The sequence below is a fragment of the Pipra filicauda genome, unplaced genomic scaffold (assembly GCF_003945595.2).
Source record: "Pipra filicauda isolate LSUMZ 115617 unplaced genomic scaffold, ASM394559v2 scaffold97_size2427393_pilon, whole genome shotgun sequence".
NCBI classification, from domain to species: Eukaryota; Metazoa; Chordata; class Aves; order Passeriformes; family Pipridae; genus Pipra; species Pipra filicauda.
In genome coordinates this window covers 327055-347371 of record NW_024105175.1, presented here as the reverse complement: position 1 = coordinate 347371, position 20317 = coordinate 327055, and the positions used below count along the sequence as shown (strand labels likewise).

At 38.2% G+C, this 20317-nt stretch overlaps 1 long non-coding RNA gene across 1 annotated transcript; it reads left to right on the top strand.

Moving 5' to 3' along the window:
- Positions 1-391: 391 nt before the first annotated feature.
- Positions 392-12400, top strand: LOC113987959. Its single transcript, XR_003540731.2, has 4 exons — positions 392-890; positions 2364-2437; positions 11298-11363; positions 12247-12400. It is a non-coding gene; the product is annotated as an uncharacterized LOC113987959 (long non-coding RNA).
- Positions 12401-20317: the final 7917 nt, after the last annotated feature.

Sequence of the window (20317 nt, the reverse complement as noted above, 5' to 3'; positions counted from 1 at the left end):
AATGGTTTTGGAGAAAATGTAAACAGAAACAGTGAAGAGGTATGACTGCAAAAGACAGAGATAATGATGAAGGGATGAAAAAAATCCTCTGACAGGAGTATCGGTAGAGAAGAGGAGGAGGAAGAAAAAATGGCTTTATACGAGACACTGATCTTATTTGAGTAAATAGAGTTGGTTAATGTTTTTCTGTCGTGCTTTCAGCTGCCCCCCCCCCCCCTCCCCCCCGGGGGGGGCTGGAAGTGATTGTTCCCAGGTGAGTTTCTGATCAGGGGCCAATCAGAGCTGTGTTTCGCCCCTGTGAAATTAGGATTTACAACAGCCGGAAGGAAGTTGTTGGCAGTGAGAGAGAGTGAATCGGAGCCACAAGGGGTGGCCAGGGGCCCCTGAACCCAGGGGGCCCCTGGGCCTCCACGGCCTTGGTTTGGCCAGGGCCGGGGTGGTTTCTTTGCTGTTTCACCCCACTGCCCTGAAGAGGCAGTGGCACAGGGCTTGAGAGGCCAGCCGGGGGTTGGAGCCAGCCCCCTTCCCCCAGCAGGCAGGCAGGGCATCGGAGCCGAGCCATAGATGGGCCGACGGGTGGCCCGGGAGCTGCAGAAGCAGTGGAGATCGTGCAGAGCTGGAAGAATTCCAGGCAGAGGATGAGAGAAAGACTTGAAGCAGTCTCACTGCCACTTTCCACTCCCCCCCCCACCATCGGCAGGGGAGGAGGAGACCCTGAGTTGAGACTGAGCGACGCAGAGGCAGGCCGAGGGGCTCGGAGGTGATTTGGGCGGGGGCAGCCGAAAACCAAAAGAGGAATGTGGGGGAGGAATGCCTCCTCTGACATGTGGAAGTCGAGCTGAAGCTGCAGGTGAAACAGAGAGAAGCCAAACCAAGCAGACTTTTTCTGGGTAAGGACTTTTGTTGGAAACTATTTGGGGTATAATAAAAGACTGAGCAAAACCCAGAAACCCTGCAACCTGGAGAGGAAGAGTGAACATCTTACTCCCTGGGAGGAACCTTCATGAACTAGGGTGAAAGGACTCAAAAGCTGACTTCCTGTAGCTCGTGATGAAGACCTGGTGCAGCAAGTGTTCCCTTGCAGTCCAGGAGGAGACCTCAGCAGAGGCCAAGGAGCTGCTGGGGGTGCAAAAGACCCCTTCCTTGATACCCCAATGAGAGAGACACTTTAGCTATCGCCCTGATGGTTTTTCTTCTTCTGGTTTGATGTGGGAGAGCCTCAGGGGTGGTAGAGATTGTATTAATACCGTGTATTTATTTGCTTTTTAGTTTCTATAGTATTTATTGCGTTAGTAATAAATTTTACTATAATTTCCCTGTGCTAGCAATTGTGTTATGTCTGAAAACCCTCTCACACTGAAGCAAATTGTGGGGAAGCTTGGAAATTGGATTTTTGGGGAGCTCAAACCATGACATTTTCATACCCAAAAAACTTTTTGTTGGGTCAGCATCCTAGACATTATCATTTAATTTGTTTCCTCCCAATCAAATAACTATTTAAAAATTATAGTTAAAACCCCAATAAAAGTGCCGGTAAGAAACAGCACAGTAAGTTTAATTAACATATGTTTACTCAGAACTCACTTAAATGGAAACAACTTTCACAGGGTTAACATTTTTTTATTTTTTTTTTTTTTTAAATCTTTTTCATACAAAAGTTATGGGTTATGCAGCCTGTTACTTCCTAGCTCACAGAAATAGTGACCTTTAAATGGCTGCCACACCATATGTTTTCTATTATATTATAGAAGGAAATGCTCTTCGCCTTCTTTTTTGGAACGGAGAAAATATCTACAAGGCGGAAGGAACTGCTGTCTGATGATTTATCAATTTTCTCTAAAATATAGATGGGAGGGATGTATAGTGAATGGATAAATAGATAACTTGACACCATCACGTGACTCCAGGAGTTAAATCTCTAACTTCTGCATCTTTTTCAGACCACAGTTTGGTTAACCTAGCACTATTTTTGCTTTGAGAATACCAACAAATCTTGTTCATTTAGATATCACTAGATAATGCTTAAGTAAGCTACTTTTTCTTAAAAGAAAGCTATGTAAAGCTTGACAACTTTAAGATTACATGGATGTAGAAAAACTGTGTATAAAACTATTTCTGCCTCCGTTCTTTAAGATCATAAACAGTAATTAAATGGATTAAGAGGAAGCCATATCTGTGTGTGGGACGAGGGCAGAAGTGGCAAATTGCCAGCAGAAATCTAGACCTTTGGAGTGCATTGAGTAATAATACATGTGAGTAAGAGTTTTCTCAGCATGAGCCTTTTGTTAGCCAACATTTCAGAGTATTATCCAAATTCCTGGCCTCTGTTTTGGCTCATGTGTAACAACACTGTGCCCCTGCAGGTGAAGCATGTCAGGAGACAAGAGCCTGAACTACAAATGTGCTGTGAATATTGCAGCCTCCACTGAGCCTGCAGGTAAGACACTTAAAATCACCAGTAAATGCATTAAATGACAGCTATATGGCCAATTTTAACATGCTTTAGCCTGGCAGTTAAACATCTAAGCCTAACCATTATGGTCCAATATGTATAATATTGTCAAGTTGTCTACCTGCCACAGATTTTAACATACTTTTCTAAGCACTTTGATGATTTGAGTGCTGTAAGGAGATGGCTGCAGAATCAGAGCTCTCACACCAAGCAATGGAAAGGCAGTGCACACACAAAAGCAAACCCAGCTCAAATACTGATGCACCTGCACATAGATGAATGCACTGGACATACATAGCATCTCCCATGGAGCGGTGTCCCCATTGCTGAATCATTAGTGTCTCTGTCCTAGTGGAGATGAGTCTGACACTGCTGTTGTTACCTTTCACATGTAATTTAATGCTAACACTGGTTTTGCTAAGTATTAATTGGAAAAATACGTAGTTTGAATGAATATGGAGAAATCAGATTTGTACTATACGTAGTATAGTACAAAGATTTCAGACATACGCGCAGCAGAGTTAACCAGCTCTGACAATTTTTTTTATACATCTGTAACATTGCTAATAGCAAAAGGAAGCCCCAGACTCACTCCTTTGTGGAAAGGAAATCAGTTGAGAACCTGTTCCTAGTGTAAGTCTGGTGCACTAATTGTGAATCATTTTGAGAAGCTGCTCATTGACAGCTTCATGCTGGGAAGTCTAAATTACTCTGTCCCACTTTTCTCAGAGGGAGAGAATCATTTGTGTAGGTCTTTCTACAGCTTGAATCCCAGCCTCCACAAAACAAGATGTGCTAAGTAAGGCAGCAGCATTTAGGAGCCTAACGAATGTGCATACACAAGTACTTGTAAACTGGCACTGGTAAGGAAGAGCGCATTATTCAATGTATCCTCTTTGAAAAAAATCAATAAAATTCATATACAGTATGCTCATTGTAAAACGACATGTGCTGCATTTAATACTCACTGACGTGACACTTAACAAACAGTCTTGAACTGAGCTCTATTTGCATTTGATTTCTGTCACAGCTTGACAAAAAAGTCTGTTGCTTTCATCTGCTTTTTCTTTTTAACACTTCTAACCAAAGATGCACAGGTGTACCTTGCAGGCAGAATAAAAAGCAAAGTGCCCTCTAAAGGGTCTCAAACCTCTTTCCCCATGTGTTTGTAATGTACCGTAATGTTCAATCACTTGCGCAGCCAGTAGAAATAATAAAGGATAATTTTAAGATCTATTGAATATTTTTTGAATTTTAATTAAACATATGTAGACAAAAGAGCAGGAAACACAGAATTGTCCCAATCTGGAATGAGGGAGCAGACTTTTAGTAGAAGTCCACAGGACACTGCAGTGGGAGCAAGAAAGGATCACACAACAAGAATAGAAGAAAGTGTAAAAGACTAAAAGACCCAGATTGTAACAGGAGATTTGAGATAATCTGAACTCATGCTGTGACCAATCCCACACATCTCAGACATAAAAATAGGAAGTTTTCCCACAGAGTGATGCCTTTTACAGATCTGCAGCAGATCCGCACTAGGTGAGAGGGTACACTTCTAATAGACTCAAACATGTCTGTGGAAATAAGATCAAAGGTTTGACCCTTAGGTTTTGTGTTTTATCTTCAACATGTGAATATTTCCATAATTCTGATGACTTAGAAAAAATGTGAAATGTTTAAAGCACCTGCATTAATTTGTCTCACGCAAAAGTTCAGTCAATACTACAATAGTAGTACAATTGCATACAAACTAAATATGAGCAAGCTATGAATGGTTCAAAGGGTTGGACTTGATGATCTCGGAGGTTCCTTCCAACCCAGCTGATTCTATGATTCTATGTAATGTTGACAAGGTTTCAACAGCCACTTCCTCTTGCTTGAGGAACTTCCTCTTGCTGCCTCAGAACTTTGATTCTTGCTGGTTTAATCCACCTCCTAGGTGCTCTTCCATGTGCTGACTTGCCAGAGCTCAGGCAAAACTACCCAGGGATTGCCAAGTTTTGGAACTGGATCAGAAATACTGCTAACGTTCCATAAGCAAATCTTAAGTACTTCAGTGTAAAAAGTACCTGAACAGCAATGCCTAACTTTTCTACTCAGGTGAATTGATCCAACATGGGAATTCAATGTATGTAAGAATATTATCTTTGCCTGCTTATCTGTCAGAGATACCATCAGTTTGGTTGAGGTGTGTGACTTGATCCTTTTTCCTGTTTTGCTGAGCAGAAGCCCTGCCATTTCCTTAGGATGTGAACAATTCAGATGGTCTCTGATGACTCAGAAAACCTACTGGTCACATTTAATTTACCTCCAAGCTCACTTCAGGAACACTTTAATTGAAAGCTCAGTCAAAAGACGAGTGAGAGGTAAAAACAATGATCTCCCTATGACAACATTATTACTATGACAGTTACTCAGAAAGCAAAGTCCTGATCTCCAGATATTGCTCACTTTGATGGGGTTTCCATTCATTGCTCCAAATGCCTAGAAAACCACTCCTGCCAGGCTACAATATATGTCCAAAAATTGCCCTCTCCTCTGGACTGCAGCATCAGCGCTGCTCAAACCTCCAGTCTCTCTGGTTAGGCAGGCCACCATTTCCTCCTCCTTTTCCAAATATCTTTCCTTAAGATCTGGAAATGTCATAGAAGTGATTGATGCAGCCCTGAGTCAGATGGTAAATTCCAAGACAAGATAACTGGGAGGGGAGGATACAGGACATAATCAGAGAAAGAAAAGCTGTGAGTTCAAATATGTTTTGGCAGTTCTGGGAACTGCCAATCTCTGAATTAGCTTCCTTCACTAGCATTATAATCTGTCAGTTATAAGAAAAGTTGAGAGAGAGAGAGAGAGAGAGAGAGAGAGAGAAAGGATCCATCTTTTCTCCATGGAAAAGAAAAAGAGAAGGCTCTGGGAGGAACTTAATCACAGTACACCAGTACTTAAAGGATGGTTACAAAGAGGACGGTGTCTCTTCACAAGGAGCCACATGGAGAAGATAAGTAGCGGTGGATACAACTTGCACCAGTAAAGGTTTCATCTTCACATAAGAAAGAAACGTTTACAGTGAGACCAGTCAGTCACTGGAATAATCTCTGCAGGGATGTGATGGAGTCTTCATCGCCGGAGGTTTTCAAGATGTAATGGGATAGGTTGCTAGACAACATCATCTAGGCTCCCTTTCCCGTGAAAATTTGGACCAGATTATCTTTCTAGGTCCCTTAGAAACTGGGATGTTCTGTGATTCTATGATTGTTCAGGTCTCCTGTGTACATACTCTGGACATGGCCACTGGATTTAGTTATCTGGCTCCTGATTTGGGTCATACATGAGATGAAATGTGATTTTTCATTTTAAATAGCATGGTAGTAGTCAGAAGAGGGACTCCTGAAGACAGGAAAAATAGTCAGTAAAAAAGTAAGGAATCTGGAAAGCCAGTTGGCATTTGGGATTTTTGGACCATATATTTGACCTCCAGTCCTTCTTTGAATGAGGTTTTGTCTATTTGAGATAGATGGTTACCTTAAAATACCACTCCCCTAGCCCACCTGTTAAAATCTCTTAAACAGTATATGGTGGGTACTTCTCAGTCCCAATTCCTAGTTTTGTGAGTGGAGATGTTTCCAGAATAGAGACTGCAGAGTCAGTGTGCTAATTTGAAGGGCTGGAAAAGAGTATTCATTTTAACAGAAACTTGTTCCAATTCGTTACAGAAAATGGGACTCCATATGTACAGTAACTGAATTATTAAGTGGACAGATTATATGCCTGAGGACATATTTATTTGGCCTACAAAAAAATCTGTGCATTGTGTTGCAGTAGTCGAGTTCTGGCTAATATAAACACATGCCACACATTCCTCACTCTTTCCTTTAGCTTGGATTTTGATGTTTGTTGCTTTAAACATAAGTGTTCAGAAAACAGACACATGCTGTAGAGATTCATGAAAACACTTGGAAGGCTTTTGCTGCCCAGTTTATCCAATACAAGAACGGGGCTCATGTTTGACATGCCTCCTGGGCTCTGGTTCCCCCATAAATTCATGAATTTAAACATGTGGCCATACCAGCTGGGGACAGTGGAACAAGCAACAGACATTAAGCTGGGCACAGGTTTTAATTCATTGAGGAATTAAGTCCCCAGTTATCAGATGAGTGCTTCAAATTCTGCAGCTTTCTGAGTCCACACATTTTTACCTTCTAAACATTCATGTATAAAATAATTTTTTACAGCCTGTGTTAATTTCAAATTATGAATATCGAAGGCAGAAAAATGCCTCTGTAATTTATGTAATATTTATTTAAACCATTAAAACAGAATTTGCTAACAGCAAGAAAAGCTAACAGATATTACTACTCAAGGGTTTTTAGCAGATATGAAGCCTTCTTCATAACAGAGTTATGGAAGACATTCAGAATTTGTAATTATTGTGTTTCAGTTTTAAATTGTTCTGCTTCTTTTATGTACAGATATAGCAATTTTCTGGTCTCAGTTGAAATGCATTTTGGTTGTAAGGTTTCAGTGAAAAAAAATTTGTCTGTTTCTTAATTAGATATAAGATTTCCCTTATTCTGCAAGTTTTCTCTATAGCAGGAATGTAATTTTCATCCAACCTGTTTCTTGTCTTTGTTTCCCCCAGTTTATCTTGAGTTTTCAAAGGCAATCTTAATATATTTTTATTAATTTTATTTTATTTAACCAACACCCTGCAAAAAACCCCTACTGAAAACTTGCTTTCTAGAAACTTTGCATTGATCAGGAACTTATTAAAGTGTTGCAATTGGGTTAAATTGCATAAAGATAAAAGTTTAGAACAGTTCCATGTTTTTTTAAAAGGACCAATTAGCATCCACAAAGGGTAACCTGTCTGAGGGACCTGAATGCATCTAGGTCACCTTTGGGAATATATACTGCACGAATATTACCTGCAAATTCATGCTTTGTGAAAACATAATAACTTTCAGATGAGAGAACTTGAGTGTAGTCTGTTGACATTTTGCTGTTTATCTCTCTAGATGCTTGTGGCCAACCAAGGTAACCTGTTATGTATATATATGTTTTTATATAAAAATATGTATGCACACCCCATCTCCCCCAGTGCATGCATGTGTTTATGGGTATGTAGACTGAGACGTATCACTGATTCAGACTGGCATGTGGATCTGACATCACCATGCCCTGAGTGCTCTCCAGCTCCCAGCTGGTGTTCATTTGTGCTGAGCCCTGACCATATGTCAGGGTAATATTGAGGCATACACTCCTCTCCTTCTCCTTGCCCTCTATGCCTCAGTTGCTGCAGGAGGAGCCACTGTGGTCTCCAATACACCTCCTTGTCTGGGACCTTGTGTGATGTGGAACCTGCATGTCAGATGTAGACACTGGAATACAGGAGTTGCATCTGTGCTGTTAAAGAGAAGAGGGAGGGCACATGGGCAACCTCAAGACCAGGACCCCTGCCACTGCTTAGTTTTAGTTTTCTCCCAGTCTCTTAGTCCTCAGGGTTAAGAACATAGCCAATCTGAAATCACTGTGTCCCAATGTGACCCAAAGATCAGTACCTAGTCTGTTCTTATTCAGCAGTGCAGACATACTCATTAGTCAGGCAGGAGGAGAGGAGCTCAGAGAGCTAGAAGTTATGGTGATCACAGGATCCAGTGAGCCACAGGTGGGGACATATCAGGGCTGTCTTGGAAGCAGCAGCAATAAGCTTTTGAGGGTTCTGGGAGAGGCATATGGTCACAATGAAGCACTGAGGAAGCAAAGGGGAGAAAAGGTCAGGAACATGCTACTGGGTTCATGGCTCAAGGAGAATAGGAAGGGCAAGAAGAAGAGAGAAAGATAAGAGCCCTGATTGCAGGAACATTTGAAGCAAAAGGAACTTGAAACTTTGAGGACCAAGTCTGACTACTCCCCTACAGCAATGACTATTTATTAGAATGTATATAGCAATGAATATTTATTAGTAAAGAGAATTTTCAAAAGGTTAGTGCATATGAAAAATTCTGCCAATGCAGCCTAAAAATTGTTTTTAATAACAGGGCTGGAGATGGCTGAAATAAATAGAGTGTGTTGGATATCCAGTCTGTAAAGCAGTCAACATGATGAAAAAAGTTCAGTCACAGAATCACAGAATCAACCTAGTTGGAAAAGACCTCTGAGATCATCAAGTCCAACCCATGACCCAACACCACCCTGTCAACTAGACTATGGCATTAAGTGTCTCATCCAGTCTCTTCTTAAATACCTCCAGGGATGGTGACTCCACCACCTTCCTGGGCAGCCCATTCCAATGTCTGATCACTCTCTCTGTAAAGAATATCTTTCTAATGTCTAACCTAAACCTCCCCTGGCACAGCTTAAGATCGTGTCCTCTTGTCCTACTGCTGGTTGCCTGGGAGAAGAGATCTCTCACCTTGATATGACCTCCTTTCAGGAAGTTGTGGAGAGTGATGAGGTCTCTCCTGAGCCTCCTCTTCTCCAGGCTAAACAGCCCCAGCTCCCTCAGCTGCTCTTCATAGGGCCTGTGCTCCAGTCCCTTCACCAAGAGTGCCATACTTCAGAACAAGAGCTGCTATGGCCAGTCTCCAGCCCCATATACCTGTAATTACCCAACTGCCTTGCAGCCTTAAAATACAAACTGAAAGCTCTATTTCCTGATGCAATGCATCTGATCTTTTTCTTTCTTCATTTATCCTACTTGTCAGAAGCAAACAAAATTACTGTAACTGCTAGATCATAACTGAATAGCAGAACTAACCTTCTCTGCTGATGAAGGCTGATATTAGTAAAATAGCTTGACTGATGAGAGAGTTCTATGGATACCTTCTATTTTTGAAAATGGACTTTGATTAAAAAAATGGTTTGTTTTGATTCCACTCTTACTGAAATTATTTTTTGGATTATTTTAGTCCCATTTTTGTCTCAGTTTAATCTATAGCTTTCCAATATTTGTGCAAATTTTCCAGTTTGCTTGCAAAGTGGCTGAACAGGTTGGTTTTTCTGCACTTGAAATAGGAGATTTCAATGGTTTTAACTGTACAGTGCTAAGTACAAAAAAAATTGGGTTTTGTTGGCTAATGAAATCAAAAGAAAAAAACTACATAGGGAGGTGATCTTTAAAATATATTTAGAGAAAGGTGTTTTTTTAATCAATCCTTAAATCCAGAAGGGTTTGAATGAAATCATGGCCCATTGATCTCATGAGTTTTGGAAGATTTTAGTGGGCCATTTTGGCATTCAAAACCAAAACCAAACTCCTAAATATTCTAGGACAAATACATAATAGTTCACTACAACCAGAGCACCTGATCAATAGTTCTGCTTTGAGTAAGAGACTGGACTAGATGCCTCTTCCTTTCCAGGCTAAAATTTTATTTAAATCTGCGAGTTTATCTACATATTTCACTCTTCTCCTCTAAATGTAAAAGACTGAGCAAGTCAAGTAGTGGCAACAAATGTTAAAGATGTGAAAGAAAACTGACAGCTGATCATGCAAAAGAGACCTATTACTTTTTGTCTATCTCTCTCTTAGCTTTAGGGAATGGGGAGGGATAAATGACTCATATATCATTAAAAAGTCCTTATATGGAGAAAATGTGTTCAAAATTAAAATCTATAATATTGTGCATTGTATTAAGATGTCTGCATAGTTAGACTGTATTTTGCAGGATACATTTTTCATTTAAAAGCCTGGTCTGGGATACATTCATATGTAATTTCAAAGAGGCAATTAGTATCAACAGAATGAATTAGTTCCTAAGCCAATAATCATTACAAATTCCAAGAGATATTTTTAGATATTATAGCCTGTGCACACACTTCATATTACATTAGCACACAGGAGGGTACAAACATCACTGGATTTCTCTTTTATCTATATACTTTACCTATGTACATTATCTATATTCATATATGTATATTTTAGTTCTCACTGCAACTAAAGAAGGTCTTGGAATTCACCTTAAGGGTACCTGAGTCTAACTGTATCTGGATAAGAACATATAACTCATAAAAGATCAGGATAACAACTAGCTCAAATAAAGCATGAAATAATCCACAGAATGTAGGACCAAACTGAAAGCTTACTGTTTTAGCTGAATTTCATTCCAAGCCCACGCAGCACATGAGCATCCTTATGCAAAGACACTCAGACACAAATTCATTCTGTTGAAAAGTGATTACTTGAGGTGTCAAAGGCAAATAGTCACCCCAGAGTTCATTTGTAGTCAGTAGTGAAGGAACTATAACTGCAGCTTGCCTCATCACCACTTGAAAAACCTGTCAATTACGAGGAGTAAAGAATGGTCATGTTTTTAATTTTACTGCTTCACTTCAGGTTTCAATAAATGGCCTCTTTAATATCCCATAAATCTACATAAAATGTGCAGGTATTTTATATTCAAAATACAGATGCTGAGGTTAATGAGGCTGCAGAATACTTGTATGATACATTCTCATATATTTCTAAATACTCCATATTGAGAGACCACCTTGTGACTTGCACAGGGTTGTTTTAATTTTCACAAATAGTTCTGATTATACCTTGCATAGTCAGCATTATCAAACATAGTAAAGAAATTTACCTCAGTATTTAACGACTTATTCCCTCAACAAATTTTGTGTGAGAAAATATATTATTATACTCATTGTACAAAGAAGAAATGCTTCACTTCTGGAAGAATAAATAACGCAGGGCACTGAACTTGTGTTGTTAACCCAAGTGACTCTTTACATCACCTTCCCGATATGCTAACAGAAAGAAATTTGTTTAATTTTATGCATTAGCATATGCCATCTTCAATCTTTCCTCTAAAAGTCAAATCTTCTACTTGTTACATCACAGGTGATTGCTATGGGAATTACTACGATGAAAATAATTTAGGGTGAAAGGCAGATGAATTCTTAAGAAGTAAGTATACTCTCATGCAACAGTAATATTGTCATGTCCCTAATGATAAAAATGATAGAAGAAAACCCAAAAGATACATGACACCCAGACAAAGTGTTTTTAACTAGAACATTTTTCAAAGTTTTCCAGACGACATCAATTGCTTTTTAAGCAAATTGTTTCATACAGAACTCCAATGGGAGAATTACAAAATTCCCCTCTTCAGCCTACAATTAGCTTAATCAGGTAACTGAGGGCTTGAATCTGTGCACATTCTTATTCAACAAGAATATCATTCCTCATCAGTTATCTGCAAGAAAAAAGCTGCATGAATGTGATTTGTACACAAACACCTATCCTGTAGTTGCTCCTTACTGCCAAATTCTCTCTTTCCTGAAGAGTAATATTTTATCTCCTTTTCTTGAAAAAAAAGAAATATCTCTTAATAAATATTTAAAAAATTAAAAGTAAGTTAAAAAAAAAAGTGTTTGTGGTGAAAGGTATTGGTATAGGAAATTGAAAGCCAGTTAATCAGATTATCTGGACATTTCCCTGATACACTGTTAACTTTGTATAAAAAAGTTATAACTCTGAGGTGGTTTAATTTACATGGAAAGTGATGGTGGTGCTTTTGTATCTAACATATAGTTCTGTTGTCATGATGGTTTTTTTCCTGATTTATATAGTCACATCATGGCTAGGCTTCACGAACGAAGATTTGGGAAGGACTGATTTATATAATTTTGAGTAAAAATAACTACAATTTAAGAATATGCATTAGGTCATCTACAGTCTTCCTCTTACAATGACAAAATTAGTTCTTTGGAGGTATCAACACTAACACAGATAGTACTTGGAATAAATGAGAATGAACTGACAACCTCTCTGTCTTTGTGCCTTACAGCTTATTGGGAACTTGAGGCTCCCACACACATAAAAGTCAGAAGTGGACCCATACCAGGTGAAGATGTGCTGTGGTGGTGATTACAGCTCTTGATGCTCTTCTATCTTGCCATCTCCTTTTCCCTGACTCTCAGAAAGAATAATAAACAGCAACCACAAAGAGGGAAGTTTTCGAACATTCCTTTAAAGCAATGGCACCACTCTCCCTTAAAAGGATGAAGTGTTCCTCCTGGATTTGTCACATCTTTAACAGGGATAATGTCCCTTTCTAGACATTTCTAGTTGAGAGGTATGTTTTAACATAACAACTTGAGCATATACTCAGAGCTCAGTGCATATAGGACACTTCTAGTGTAAACAGCAGTTAATGTATGCTGGAAGGGGATTGCAATCACAGTTTTGCACTTAGATATCTTGGGCCTGCCTATATCCATGTCTGGGTCTAGATGCTTTATAAACTCTTGATATTAGAAGGGAATCTGGCACCTGTTGAAATAACTGACAGTATTTTAACCACCTTAAACTGGGCTACAATAGCACCCTTCAAATTCAGTGGATGGGGAGGAGGAAGAGGCTTTGCATATTATAACCCTGTACACTAACTGGCACAACTGGTTTTTATTCCGACTGTGAACTAAGCAGGGCTGGAATACAAATAACAATAATAGTGAAAAAGTTAAGTGAGAATTATCAAATAATTTAATGATTGTATCAGGCTCTTACATTTATAATGGTTTGTATTGTGTCTATGAAATCAGGGTAAGATAAATCAATCTGGTGCATACCACCTAGTCTTTCTGTGAGAACAGGGGATTATTTCTGAAATTATTATGCTATAAAAATGCTATATAACCTCAGGAGAAGGTTTCATTGATAGTGCTTAGTATTATCAGTATTATCAACTCAAGCTTCTTCAGTCGCAGGAGTTACACAGTTAATCTCTTTCAAATTACATGAAATACACGAGGAATAACTCATTCTAAAAAATGAACTGAGCTGATTTGGATCTGCAGGGTAGATGTCTTCCTCATTTTTTACTAGTCAATTCTTTGATAACTGCTGAGGCAATCAGGAACTCTTACCTGCCTAGTTCATATTGCCATTTGTTACTCCTCCTTTACCTTTAATGAATCCATATATTGATTCCTAAACTACTGGAGATGATTGAGCTTATATATTTTTGCATCAATAAAACAGCCAGATCTAAGTTTGCCAATGGAGACAGAAACAGATACGCTAAGCATAGAGAAGTTTAACTTTTAAGGCAGCCTTGCAATTATTCCATACTCTAGCAACTGTAAAAACTGGGTTAGTGGATAAATAGCATTTGCTTCTTTTATTTCCACTTACATCTCCTGTAAAATATAACCCAGCAGGCACACTCTTTAAATACTTTCTAGATAGGGTGTCTTAAGAAACACAGATGGAAGACTGCTCAGTCTGTGAGGTCTACTAGACATAAAATGTGGAAAAAACACAAGGGTTTTAATGGACTTTACTCTGAGCAATGATGGAAGAAAGAAGATTAGAAAGACCAGCAGAGGTTCACAGAGCTTCATAGTGAAAACCTTGTTCTCTAGAAAACTTTAAAAACGAGAAAGTGCAATGATGAGTCAGAGGGTCTAAGTTTTGGTGTGTCAAGCTCTATTTCCTATTTCGTACTGATTTATTAGCATAAACAGCAAGTTTAGGATCCTATGTTGGTTTTTAGAATGCCATGTTGCATATGTACATATTAGTACATAATTCTCAGTCACACAACCTCAAGACTATACATGACTTTTAGCCTAATTAACTAGTTTTAAGAATTCTCATATGTGTGGTCTTCCTTTGGATATAAAAAATGGACCAAGATCTAGATGAGTCTTCTGTTCTTGAGTTTTGATGTTTCCTCTTCTGTGCCTATTAGCTGTCAGTAGAAATGGTTTTGATATTTTTATTACTTTTTGGAATTTCTTTAGCTCTGCTTTTGAGAAAACTCATGAAATTTAAGTGAATCTGTGAAAGCATACATTATAAAGAAGTAAAGTATAAAAAGGCATGTCTGAAGTTCTAGGCTGAGCTAATTTCATTCAAATCACACTTAGACCACGAATTAGTAGCAGCATATCCTCCATATACATGATATAGAATACAATGAATTTTCTATGTCACAAACTTCCAACCGATTCAGCTGCATCAATGTATCTCTACAATAAAATGAATAATAAACAGCATACACAAATTTAGGATCTAATAACCTTAAATTAATATATTAATTAATTATTCAGGTCTCTTTAAAATCAGAATAATATTTAGGGGGGGGTTATTTGTTTTGGTTTGGTTTAGTTTGGTTTAGGTTTTTTTCCTTTTTTTTCCGTGTTGCTCTTTCAGATGTAGGATAAAACACATCTCCTTGGGCAGAAGGCTGGAAACTGATTATAGGAAAACAAAAATATAAGTAATCTAAAACTAATTTCAGAGTGAAAACCAGTAATAACTCTTGCTGTGAAAACAACACATTTCTCCCTTAACAATGCTAAGTGGTCTTTAACAATTCCCGCTGAGCAAGAAACCAGTGATGCATTTTGATTTCCCCATATTTCCTTAACTTATTGGATAGATACATCTCTACTTGCTGCATGAGGTTGTTCTTTAATTTTTACAGTAACTGTGATCTCAAATTTTGGTTCTGAATTAAACTCTTGGTCAAATTACAATGCCATGTGTTTCATAAATTACATTTGTAGCTGTTAGCCTCAGCAGCTTGCCTCTCAGCAGTTGTGGAGCTGTGTAGTTTTAAGAATGTAATAAACGCCATCCACAAAAACTCTAGATGGTGTTTCCAGTAAAAGCATTTTCAAAGAACTCTGGGCCAGCTACTGGATTTTACTGGAGTGAAATACACTTTTACTCTTCTTACTAATGCTTTCCCTTCCTGGCACATATGACACCAAGATATTTATAGTTACTCTTCATTTCTTCTCTTCAAATATTATTTCAATGTGTTAAGAGAACAATCTCAGTCATTTCTCTATATCTATGTATATCTTTAGTACTTAAGGTTTGTATAATTATAATTTCACCCTACAAAGCACTGATATTTAGATTAAAAAAATTGACTGAAACAATATATAGACCATCAGATATATTTTGATGGAGCTTCTTTCACCACATGTTTGTGAAGATATTCACCCATTAAATCATGTAATATTACACTTTCTATAGCACCTTAAAAACCAGTTATAGGGGAAAGAGAGCAGAAACCATGGATCTACTTGCAGAACTGTTTTCTCTCCATATCAGCGCATAACCACAAAGCTCTGTGAAGGTTCATCTTGCATTTTCAAAGGCATAATCATTTGTTTTCCTGCCCAGCTACAGCCAATATTCTATTATGGCTGTAACTTTACTAGAATGCTCCTTAGTTTCACAACAATATACTCCAGCATTTAATCAGATCTTTGTTATTCTTTATGAACACCATGGTACCATGAAGAAAGACCCATTCTAATAAATTAATTTTCCCTTTTAGTGAATTTATTGAAATATTTATATAAATCCTCTGCTATAAAGGTGTCCACTGAGACTTTGGATTAAACCCGCATGAAAAACTGTGAATATCCGACCATGGCCATTGCCCCCATCCTCTGACTGCCCACCAGTTTATCAACTTCATTTTTCTTATTATTTAGTTTTATCCTGGTCACTCCCTTCCTCATTCAGACTAAATCAACTGTGGAAGTCAAAGAGGAGCACTCTTGCCTGCAAATTCTCCTTTAGGGCCACTTTAGGCTTCTATCAATCATCTTTAACTTCAGATAATCCTTCAATTTTATGTTACCTCACTACATGAAAGGAATTCATGCACAACAGTATCATCTCTGAAGGTCCAAGACATTGCAGAACTGATATATTGCACTGCAGTTTTATGTATGCTGCTACTTTCAAGCACATTTATTACACCTAACAAATAATAGTGTTTGGTTTTTTATATATTGCTTCTTAGTAATTGTATGTTCATATCAAAGCTTGATCAAACTTCTCCATACCCCAAAAGCAAGTGGAAGAGCTAATAAACTTTTGAAACCAGCTAGTGTAAAGTAAGTTGGTTAATATATGCACATCAAGTGCATATATTCACATCAAGTGTAACAAGACCATTTATCCTGTCTTCCACAGCGGTAATTTTAAAGTGTTAATCCTTGTACAACTGATCTTTTTCAAGAGCCAAACTCTCTGAAAAACTCAGCCAGCTAAAAAATAATGACCCATCATGTTTTGAACTAATACTACAGACCTGTACAAAAAAGAATTTTCTCAGAGTTTCTACTCCTTTGCCTAGATTATAAAACAGGAGTGCTGAAGACTCCCACAGAGAACAGACTGAAAATCAACACTAGACCTGGCACCACTATGTTGCTATGATCCCAGAGAAGAGGCAGGTAGAAATCTGGGAGAGGAAAGCCTTCTTTAATCTTCCTAATGAACCTCTTCTTCTATGAATGTGCTACATTATACCCCATACACTATTTAAAACTTGGGTTACCTAATAGCCCCTTAAATTCCATTAGTATGCTGTTAAAAGGAGGTTGAAGATTTCACCAGTGTCAGTTAACTGGCAGCTATTGCAGTAATGTCCACTGAGAGTGTGCTTGTATCAAAACTGCACCCAGTGAAGTCACTAACTTGGCCTTTAAAGATTCTGAAGGGACATTGTGTTTCTAAGTGTACTGACCTCAGTAGAAGTGGCAGATAGTGTGGTGTTTCTAAGGGTAGTTCCTTCTTTTTCAGAGCTGAGTAATCTGTAGACCACAGGTATTATAGACCATATATTCTACAGAATTGTGACGTTCCAGTTTTTCATATCTCTGATAAGAGAAGAAAAAAAGATCATACACTTTTGGTATGGTCTTTGTCAGTTAATCTCAATGGAATTATCTGTCTTCAACAACTGATTTAGCTTGTGTGCCTTCTTTTTGGTTTTACGCTCATATTTCTTATGACCTCTGTTTACAAATGGTTGAAAATCCCTTGATGTCTGGACAAATGAATAAAAATTAACCTTACTCCTGAATGCAAGTATATGAAGCTATACTTATTTATGTACCATAGCTACTTGGCAAATAATCTTTTTGTTATTACAGCTGGTAAAATACTAGTAACTAATAACTTTAAACTGAATACCATGCTATGTTTTGGTTTCCAATACTGTCCGAATAATATAATCCATATTTTTTCAGTTATTTTATTTCAGCATAAGACAGAAACATTTGCACCGTAAGACATTTACATAACATCTGTAAGTCTTGGTCTTTCGCAAGCAGAAGACATCCCAAAAAGAGATCATCTAACTTTTATAAAGAATGGTGCACAGATAACGACCTTTATTCTGCCTGATTAAATGCAAGTACTTAAGTTAGATGCCAAATCAGCCTAAACTTTTTTTTTTTAAATGGGCAAGAGAGGCAGAGATTTCAGATAACAATTTTTGTGTGTGTGTGAATTGAATGACATCTGCTCTGTGGGAGTATGGGGCAACTGTGCTTCCAACCTGGCTATCTCACATAGCCTGAAATTAAATAGGGTGGATGCAGGTCTAATAAATTCCAGTGAGATGGACTGAATATTCCTTGTGAGCATCAATCTCCATGCAAAACTTTCAGAAAGTTACAATGAGTTCAAGTAATACTTCTGGAAATGGTAAGAGCAGGATGGGGCTTTTTGCTGTTTAACACATGAAAAAAGCCAAGTCCTACATTGTACAGCTCCCAGGCTTAGAAAGGAAAACAGCATAGTACTTGGCTCACACTATATATTGAAAATTAACTCTCATGCAGCAACTAAAGCACCCTCTCTAATATGCATGCTGTGACTGTAGTTCTGTAGGAAAAACCTGTAAATCAGGAATTCTATGGCTGGTGTAGCTAGCCAGATTTACACTGATGGCCTCTTCTTTGTTTTAGGATTTTAAATGTATTTAAATCATAGAATCATAGAATACACTGAGTAGGAAAGGACCCATTAGGATCGTCAAGTCCAACTCCTGTACAGTAGCAGCTTTTACCTGTCCCTGTAATTAACATTCCCTGATATCACCATTGCCTCTGCTTTGAACAGGAACATTCATTTTTCTACAAAAGTTTGAGAACCACTGGTACCTCATTATGGGACCACAGTGCACAGACTGGGACCTTCATAGCCTAAGTGGTCTGATGAAACCACTATCTGTATTAGAGATGCCGACTCTCCTTTTTAGCTTTCCTTTTTACTTTCTTATAGCTCTCCTTTTTACTTTCTTTCCTTTTCTATTGCTATAAGAGACCAAATCCATTGCTGGCATAGCTGCTCTGAAGGCAGTGAAGTTACTTCAGGGACGAATTTGACCCATTTTATGCTTTTCAAGAACCTAACTAACAATAAATGTCACATCTCCGTCACAGCTCTAGCGCTGTTCAGAGGATGGATGTACAATACATCTTTGTCTTCTTCCTGCTCGTAATGAGTAGTGTAGGTCATCTGCATCATTAACATTTGCAGCTGATGCATTTATGTAGTCTGTATACACTTCTTGGAACTGCACAAACCTTCTCATTGTTTTCAGAACCTTGATTTTTCCTAGTATTATCATCATCCAAATGTATTTAAAGATAAAACTATTAGAAACACAATTGGTGAATTAATGTCATGAGGACTGCTGCTGGCAGCTCATCAATTTTTGATATGCCACTCAGACAAATGAAACATAAGCCACCCAGAACAAGGGGACCTTTTGACACTTCAAAGGAAACCCCTATGGGTGGTTTCCTCTTGAAGCTGCACTAAACTGGCTCAATCTCCTCAGCTGGAAGCTGCCAATGTCTCATTAACCCCTAAACAGGCCCTGCATGAGCTTTTCTTTTCAGCTATAATTATGCCATGCACTCCTGTTATGCTGTACTGAATTGCAACACTGTCACCAGCACATTATAAACATCCACCCTAATTGAAAAGCAGATTAGACTCGTGTTAATTAGTGAAAAAGCCCGCCCACTTGCATGCATTATGATTGCCTCTTAAATACTGAGGATGTTGAAATCCCTCAGAAAGACAAGGCAGACTTAATTGCAATAACCTGCAAATTAAGTTTAATTTACTTTAAATTTACCGGTTTAGCAGGCTCATTTGATGGTGTTAATGTTCTAGCAAATTAATTATCTGAATTAGTCATGCCTGGTGGAGTTTTGCAGCAGAATACATTGTACAGTGGCCTATTAATAACAGACAAACAGGATAGGATTAATGAGAAGCTTATGCTAAAGTTTTTTTAAAAAAACAAGGATCTTTCATGAATTCAAATATAATCACCAAAGTGCAAATACAGACACAGAATATAAACAAAACTGAAATTTATTACACTCTATGGCATGCCATCTAGGAGAAACAGTAAAACATTACCGGTGAAATATTTGATAGAAAGAGGCTTCTTCTATGCACTCAAGTAGATCACTTCTCACAGCAAACCATTTCCCATTATCTGGTGTCTCTCTATGAGACTTCAAATACGTAAGTGCTTTCGAGAGTACTTGTACTACAGAGAGAGAGCTGATAAATAAATTAGAAATAACATCTCATACGTTAATTCCATAGTCCACTTTGTGGCTTATGAGGCAGTAGAATTGCTTTTTTGTATTCCATTGCTAACCACTGTCTGCTCCAGTTTAAGAAAAAGAAAAAAGCCCTCCCCAGAGATACAGCTGCAAGTAAGCTGCAAAGCAGCATCCTTACTTGCCTCTGCTCCTTATAAAAATACAAAAAATTGAAAAAAAAATCTTCTAATAGCCTTCGGAATAGCTCTCAAAATAAAGATATAATTGGCCTTGTAAACAATGTCGAGGTACAATCATTCACCCTGCAGAAAGTGTTGGCTAACGCTGTGTAAGAAACGAAGATAGCAGTGACAAATATCCTTTTTAATTCATCTCAATCATGAAAGTTTAGTCTGCTTATGTGCTAAGTGTTGCCTCTTCCATTAGGGTCCACAGCCATCCCAAATATAATGAGGTATATTCAATTCAACTCTGTCTCCCTGTGGAGGACAGGAAAACCTATGG